Here is an 8,595-nt window from a genome sequence, read left to right on the forward strand (position 1 = left end):
CAGGTTCTCTAGTTAACTTTATGAGATCAACCAGTACTATGCAGGGTGTGGAAAGTATTCCTATCACTTTAATATCAAAGATGGTAGAGAATAATTTATTAATGGAGAATTTTAACACGTGATGAGTGGCACAAGGAAGGTAATGGGTTATTAAACTTTTTTAAACATCTCAAAGCTTGTAAAAATCTTTATTTTTAGGAGCTTTTTGATATTAAATATTTGCCTGGCTATGATAGTAGTAGGCATAAACATTTTTAGCAGTTTTTAATTCACATCAAAATGTTAAGGGGGGGAATCCTGTATAAGCAAGGGGATCAGAAAATACCCATCATGCCAGGATTACTCCTCCCCTATGAAAATCGAGAGGAGGCAATTGGAATTCTTGGCAGTACTAGATTTATGTGTGCATTTCCAGAATGGATTTAACAGCAACATTTAACACTGGAGACAGCATTTAATTCACAAAAATGAAATAAGACATTGAGAATGAATATCTAGAGTCTGGATGATATATTTCAGTAGAAGAGGTATCACCAAAACTGCCTATACCAAGTTTAAGGATAGATTTATGGTAAGTAGTATTAATTTGTGTTGGTATTGGTTGGATCGTTTAGTTAACTCCTACTTTGTTGCTTTAGCAGGAAGGTTTTAATCTTTCATATGTCAGGCATCTTTTACTACTTTTTGAATGTTGTGTGCATTTGCATTTCTTTCAGTTTATAAGTAGATTGTACATGCAGCAGCCAAACTTGCATGAAACCTACCTACATACATATTACTCCATATTTTTGTTTTAAGGTTTGACATAATGTGCAACAAATGCCTTGTTTATCTTAGTTTTTGTTGTACTACAAACTTTTCTTTTATGTAAGAGAATCTCACATACAATACAGACCATATTAATGTCAGAAATAAAGCATCTATGTACCAGGTTACCGTACGTGCCTTTTATTTGAGATCTTAACACTCTGTGCTCGTTAATGCAACATGTATGTACGTGTACATATGAAACTGTAGGAAACCTACATTTTTTCTGGGCTGTCATCGTTTGTGGGTTACACAGCAGGATGGAGTCCCTTGACAATACATGCTTCAACCCAACCTACTTGTAAGCCTGCTTGTATTTGGTTAACAGTTTGTATTTGTCTCTCAAAGCTTTTACACAAATACTGATGTATAGGAGATTATTTGAGGGATGAAGGATGTTGCTAGTGTAAAGCTTTTTTACATTGCTTTCATTTGTATGGTACAAGCGATATTTTAGTATGTGTACCTGGGCCTTGGGAGGTAAATGCAAGTGTAAGCTGTGTGGTGTGGTTTTTTTTCCCTAACAAGTATTTACAAACATGTATTAATCTGAATTACTGTTAGACTTTCTCTCTTATTTTGCTAGAAACATGGGCATTCAATAGATAATATCTATTGCCTTTCCCAGTTTTGTGACAAAATATAAATGACAAACATTTAAAATAAGATAGTCTGTTGTAGGAAGAGGACAAGAGGGACTAACACAAGCCAGTTCTTCAGAAATACGTTCTGGTAGTTGGTGTCACCTAGCTTTAAGGTGCCTGTTCCTGGGGCCTTGCTGGGGTTCTGGCTGTCATAGCCAGACTGCTCCATGAGTATCCTCCAGACCTGCTCATGTTTGCATGCGTGAGGTTTTCCATCGCTTGGGACAAGCGAGGTGGGCTGGCTGCAGAGCATTTGTTACTGTTGTGGCTAGCTGCTGACCTCTGAAATCTGGGAGGAAGTGTAGGTAGGTAAAAGTGAAGTCTCTGATGATGTCACTAGTTCATTTTTCTATGTCAGCTTTGCTCAGTGAAACAGTAGAGGAGATGGACAGCCAGTATGCCTAACTTGGAAGGAACTACAACCCTAAGTTTGATTATATGAAGACTGGAAGCTTTACTCGTGGGCCTGGCTTTTACTGGGAAGAAATGGTCTGTAAGGAATTGACTGGTGAGAATAAGCCCAGTTCCTACTCTATCATTCTGGTTTTGCATGAGAGTAACTCTACTAGAGTTGGACCAAACTAAAACATGCAATGTTGTGAGTGAATCAAGCCTCATGAAATAAAGGTTTTTAACACTCTGTATTACCTGACCACAGTTGCACCGTACCTGTGACCAAGGTCCAACACAATGCAAACAGAAATTCTGAAACTGGAATTGATTCTTGCATTTGCTTTTGTGATGTCTTCTGATGCTAGACCTCATTTAATTTTGTTTTTCATAAGTTTCCTTGACCTTGGATAAGCTGAAGCTTTACAGGCTTAAATGCTTACTTTCATGAGGAAGCTGTGGGTTACTGTTTCTGTGCCAGCTGAGCCAAGAGTGGTCCCTCTTGAAGCTGCAGCATACAGGTCTGTGTGGCTTCCCCTGGAGACAGCCAGCTCATCCCTTGTGTGGGTTGGATTCTTGCCCTGAGCTGAAGGGAACAATAGGATCCTTGTAGTTCTGCCAGCATGATGTGTTGGGAGAACAGGTAAGCTTTGGACATCTGCACATAATCATACATTTTTGTATAAAGTAAAACTCCGAATACCTTATATTCCACCTTAATGATTATGAAGAAACCTCAATAGTGCAGCTTTTGCTTGCATCTGGAATAAGAGATGTGCAATATGGTGTTCTTCAGTATCGACTTGTGTTGGTGGTTTGGTTTTCTTTTTCAGTTTCATTTTCTCTTCTGCTTCATTGCTTGCGGGTGTTTTTTGTGAGGCACTGAACAGACAGGAGTCCTCTGAGGGTGCCTGCTGTTGGACTGCCCGACCCCAGTGATACAGCTGCTATTGCAAAGGGAATTCTGTCTACCTGCTACTACCTTGTACAGAAATTTGGGGTTCTCTGGGTTTATTTTTAGACTCTTCTGGATTATTTACCTGACTTCTGATTTTCTGTGTCATCATACCCTCTGATTACAGAAAAGATGGATGTTAATGGCCCTAGCACATGCACGATGGGAATGAGCTGTGTATTGCCTAGCAGTGATGCACATCTGTGACTGTCCTGTGTCATAGTCTGAGGGGAATGGGTGCTTTTGGGGAGGGAGAAATCTGCTTATTCAGCACTTATTTCCTCTCTGACTGTTGGCCGGTTGCTTGGTCTTAGTTACTCCTTGTAAAAGTGATGTTTGCACAACCAACAGAACTTCAGAGCATGCTGTAGCGTGTTGTGCACTCTGCTTTAAAATGGTCTATCGCATAGGTTAAGAAATAGTTGCTCAGTTTTCTGAGGGTATCAAGTTCTTACACCAGTAGGAATTAAATAAAAAATAATTTTAAAACCCCCAAACCATCGATATAACAAAGCCATAAAACAGACAAAGAAAATTGAGAGAAAACTGCTTATGGAAAGACCATGCTCATAAGCCGTGACATAAAGTGCCTCAGAAGTCTTTGCAGGAGCTATATGAACAAAATGAGCTATGCGTATACATTAGGTGGAAAGGCAAAGTTTGGAACAGCAATCAGCTTTGTAAATCAGAGCAGCTGACGATGTGCTTGCATGTACACATAGGCATGAGTTGGCTTGATGCACTCATCTTAAAGCTGAGTGGCGTACGAGAGGACAGCGTCCTTGTTAGCCTACTTCTCACACCGGCAAGTGTGCATTTGCGGCAACTCGGTGCTGGTGCGGTGTCTGCGGGTTGGAGCGGGCTGTCCCGGCACCAGGGCTCGGGCTGCACCCACGCAGCAAAGGGGAAGCGCGTTAGCTGCGCTGAGCAGCGGGCCCGAATAGCTGGATAAATCAGCCGCCGGCAATTTACAAATGAATGCCACGTTCTCCTCAGCCATACGGAAACGAGCGGCTCAGCGGTGTCTGGAGGGCCTGTGTCACCAGAAGTAGGCCAGTTTGTGCGTCGTCCTGCGCTGGCAAACGGCCAGGCTTTGTGTGCTCCAGACACCAGATGGGAAGCAATTATGAGTGTGACAAGCGGGTCATCTGGCAGACACTCTGTGGACCTGCTGCCGCATAATTTTTGGCGGGAAGAGGAGAGCTTTTCCTTTTCTTCCTTTTTTTAAATTTTTTTTTTGTTGGTGCTAATGCAACCTCTCCTTTAATGAACTCGCAGTGACTGAGTCTGGAGCATCCCGTGTTTTCTGAGTTTATGCTCCTTTTGTGCCCTTGCTGGTGCTTACCAGAGTGCAAGTGTTTTCCCTTGGCCGGCAGTAAGCAATGGTTACACTTGTGTTTGCACATTGTGTAGGTTGCCAATACCGGCCTGTGGTGCTGGCACAGATGTTCTAACAACTTGCAAAGCCAGGCTGGGGCAGGAGACCTCCAGCCCAGGACAGGAGAACAAGGGAGCCTGGAAACTTCTCCAGCATGGAGCTGGTCGTCCGACAGGCAGTCCTAGGGAGAAAGAAACCCAGCGCTCTTCAAAACTTTCCATCTCCCTGTCGAGCCAGGCTGAGGGGGTGGACCTTTCAGCAGCTGGGGCCAAGACGGGACCTTGTCAGTTTGTCCTTTGACCATAGTCACTGGCCTGTGAAAAGGGAGTTTTGCGAGCCCAGACAAATCAGCTTAGCTGGCTCCAGCTGAGTGTAACAATACAGCCCCTTGACTGAGAGCCTGTCGCTAATTGCATGGGGCAAATGTGTAAAATGTATTACATCTTCCATTGCTTTTGTCCAGCCGGCTGGGGAAAAATGGCAAACGTGGCCTGGGTCACCCGAGGTCATGCTTTCAGGGTGCAGCTGGAGATGGTGAAGGTCCAAGCGGGTGCGGGGGCTCTGTCGGTGCTGACCCCAGAGAGGAGAGCTGGGGCTCGCTGCGCTGCAGAGCTGGCTGGCAGCAGGTTCTTCTCCCCCTGCAGAGCTCAGTGACAGTGGGTGGCATCTGACTCCCTGCAGCAGCTCAGAGCAAGCATGGGGATAAATAGAGGGTGGGGGGAATTTCCCTGTACCTGAGGTGTTCCCAAGCTCACGTGTATAGAGAATGGCCCTCAGCAACATGTCTGTAAATAGCTGCAGAGGTTGAATCCACCTCTGGAAATCATGTTCAAAAGAGTTTGTAGGTCCAAAGCCTCAGTTCAGCTCATGACAGATGCTGTCAGTAGTTTTGCATCTAATGTTTCCTGTTGGTAAAGGTTTGCCCAGAACTCATCGAGGTCTGTGTATGTAACCCAGCCTGGCCCCTCGTCATGGGTTAGCATCGCATTGCTCGCCCTTGGGGAAGGCAGGAGCAAGCACGCGTGTGTCTCCCATTTCTAGCTTTAAATGAGCAGGTTACAGCAAGGTAAGAAGTGAAATGTTGCCCTGAAGGATTTAGTGGTTGCAAGAGCAACGTCAGGGGAGAAGCACCTGCAGCCTCTGATCCTGTTCAGCTTCCCATGGTTTGGTGCCAGGCTCTGTGACAAGGGCAGCTCGAGCACCCCGAGCACCCCCCCTTCCAGCCCACCTCCCTGCCCTGTGGCAGCTCAGCTCTGCAGGTGGAAAAGCTGGCAGCAGGTCCAGCTGTCGGCAGCAGTCCTGGTCTACCTCATCCTCTACCTCCTTCAAACTCTATTGCTAGAGACTGTTGCATTCATAGCAAAGGCATGTTCTGCAAGGGTGCTTGGAGCCAGCCCTGCTTAAACAGTCAAAATGGCAAATATTTAAAAATGTTGGAAAAATTCACTCTGAGTGTGCAAGTTCTGACTATGATAAAATGGGGGGGGGAAAGATAATATTAATTTAGTTAAAATCTCTGGAGCTAAGCAGGCAGGACCAGTGGCACCCTCAAGTGCCAATGTTTCTGTGTGCCTCCCAAGTGCAGATACCAGCCAGACTGCGGATCTGCCTGTTCAGGAGAGATGTCACCAGGTTTGAGGCTGAATCGACATGCACAGATCCCTGAAGTTCAGGTGGTGGCTGAACCAAAGTACTTGCCACTGTACCCTGGTGTATCTTCTTTTTTTTTTTTCTGAGACTTTTTGTTTGTTTTGGGAACTCTGAGAGGGTGTTTGGGAGATGTGGGGGTGTTTTTTGGCCTAATGACTATGGACAGAATATTTTGCAGGCAGTGCTTGTTGCAGATTTTTCATTTGCAAAGCGTGTTACAGATGGGAGGATAGACTGCAGTAAGGATTACTGACCTCGGTTTTTCTTCTATGAAAAATCCCAGAACAAAAAGCCTTTCTGACTCTTTACTGAACATGAATAAAGCTATCAGCTATTGATTTACTTAAGCAATATGACAGCTGCAAAGCAGGTGGAACATAGATCTTGGAAAAAATGACCTTCAGCCACCTCAAAAGCTTTACTCTATAGCATTGACTTTCATTCAGCGGGTTAGTTAGACTTCTTCCCAGCTCAGGATGCCTTGCTGTGAAAATGCCCCCTCTGTGCCCTTCCCTTCATACCCAGTAGTAGTCAGGCAGTGATGCTAAAAACTCTGCTTGGGTTTGACGCAAGTGAAAAAGAAGGATTTCAGTCCAGAAAGGCTGGTGAGGGGTTGAAATGAATGGGGGACCTCAGGAGTGCGGGCACTTGGCTCATCCAAACAGTGCTCAGGGGCACTGCCAGCCGTGGCCCGGAGCCTGTACAGGTGGAAACTCAGAAATGTTTAGTTTTTACTTGCTAGAGCAGTTTAAATCCACAACCGCATGCCTTATGGAGCTGGAAGATGTTAAAGCATTTGGAGGGAAGAGGGATGTTTTCATTGTCACACCTTACCACGTGAAACAGCTTTTCCCATGGGGAGCTTGCATGTCCAGACCATGCACCAAGAACCAGCCAAGGTTTGTGTCACCTAAATGTAAGGTAGCCAGAGCCTTAGAGCTGGCTGTTCACATGGGCACAGACACCGGGGCTTTTTTTGGCATGACCCTGGTGTCGTGAGGTGCCACACTGACAGTCAGTCGGTGGTGGTGAGGGGCACACTCTTACTCAGCCGTGTGCAGTGTAAGATGACACGTGTCCAGCTGTCCTGTCAGGATATTTATGAAACAACAATAGCGTAACTTCACCTAAGACTATTTCTAACATAGGAGGGAAGTCCTTTCATTTCCCGATGTGGCATCTGCTGGGTCTCCGTGTCTGTGCTGGTTATCAAGATGCAGTAAAACTTGGTAATAACTGTGTGCATTTGCCCTGGTAAGATGGACTTCATGCTGTTTTCTCATGGTAAAGGAAATAAAGCAAGTTCTTTTGCAGTGGGCGATGGTGGTTTGGTGGTGGGGTTGCTGGATGGGAGAGGGTGAAGCCGGGCACCCCCTGGCTCGGTGCCCCCAGGAGATCCCGCTGACCTGCCTGCACCGTCTTTTGGGAGTGGGTGTCGAGCACAGGGCAAAAATATGCATGTCAGTGGGTGGTTTTGTACAACACGTACCCTCTATATAGCAAGTGTGAGGCAAGAAGCTTTCCTTGATGGTGTGAAGTGTTTCTCTTCGGTGCCGCCTGCGCCCATCTATCAGGCAGTTGTTTCGTCCTGTGCTGCAGAGGGCTGTCGCAGGGTTTGTGCATGTGCTTTCTCTCTGAAACGTTCTGCTTAAACTAACAACCCTCCAGCTGAGAGCACAACTGGATGTGAAGGAGATGACTTGGGAGTTTTCTTTCTGTTATGGGTTGTGTGGGACAACAACCAAAGGGATTTTGTTGTTGACCTCGTGATTTCTAGGGACAAAAGCAACCGCTGTAACTGGGTGACCTGACTCTTGCCTAAAACTGGCTCCATAACCTCATTTATCTCCAGCTTCACCCCAAATGTCTGTTAAATAGTTTAGCCTGGTGCATCAAAAGGGAGATTGGAGACAGAAGGTTTGACTCTTTTGCATTTGTCAGATCCTGGAGGAAGGAAGCATTCAAGTTGCCTTGAGGTTCTTCCAAAAATATTAGTCCTCATGGAAAGTACCAGAAGTACCAGTTCCAAAACGGTGAGCAACTAAATGCAGACTGTGCCAAGGTTTGCACTGCTGACCCTCTTTTTGTGCAGGCAAGGCTTCTGCTTTGGCAGGAGAGCGAGCCCCGTCCCCTGGAGCCTGTGGAGGAGGCTTCCACGATGGCAGGGCATGATCCCAGACGTCTGGACTGGCCAGAGCCTCCTTCAGCATTTCGATGACTGAAACACATGCAGGCTTTGCATTTCAGGTGAACTACATTTCAGGTGAGCAGTCAGTGGCTCATCGGGAGCTGTGTGTAACTTCTATACCTGCTCTGTCTGAATTTTGAATCTTACTTTTCTCCTTTTTCTATTAATAATCATTGTTGAAGGTTTCAGCTTGGTGGTTGTGGTGCAATTCATACCTGTGACTTTATAAAGGCAAGCAGGTTTATCACAGCAGAGCAATTTTTCTACCCTATTTTTAGTCACTTGGATTAGCTGGAATAAAAGTCTGCTTTTGTTGAGCCTTTAAATGTCTTACAGAACAGCACTTTGCAAGCCTGCTAATACCAACACTCTCCTAATAAAAATGCAGCCACCTATTAGGCAGAAGGTGATGGTGCCAGCCCCATTAGCCAGTGACGTAGGGAGAGGTGTGAAGATGGAGCCCGTGTCTAGGTAAAGCAGCATTTACCTCCACACGCCTGGGTGGTTGCCTTCCTCTCTTCTCCGTTAGAGAATACCCAGGAAGGGCAGGGATTGTGCAGCCTCAGGGCAGAGCATCCAGCAC

Source organism: Balearica regulorum, chromosome 2, assembly GCF_011004875.1.
Source record: "Balearica regulorum gibbericeps isolate bBalReg1 chromosome 2, bBalReg1.pri, whole genome shotgun sequence".
NCBI lineage: Eukaryota > Metazoa > Chordata > Aves > Gruiformes > Gruidae > Balearica > Balearica regulorum.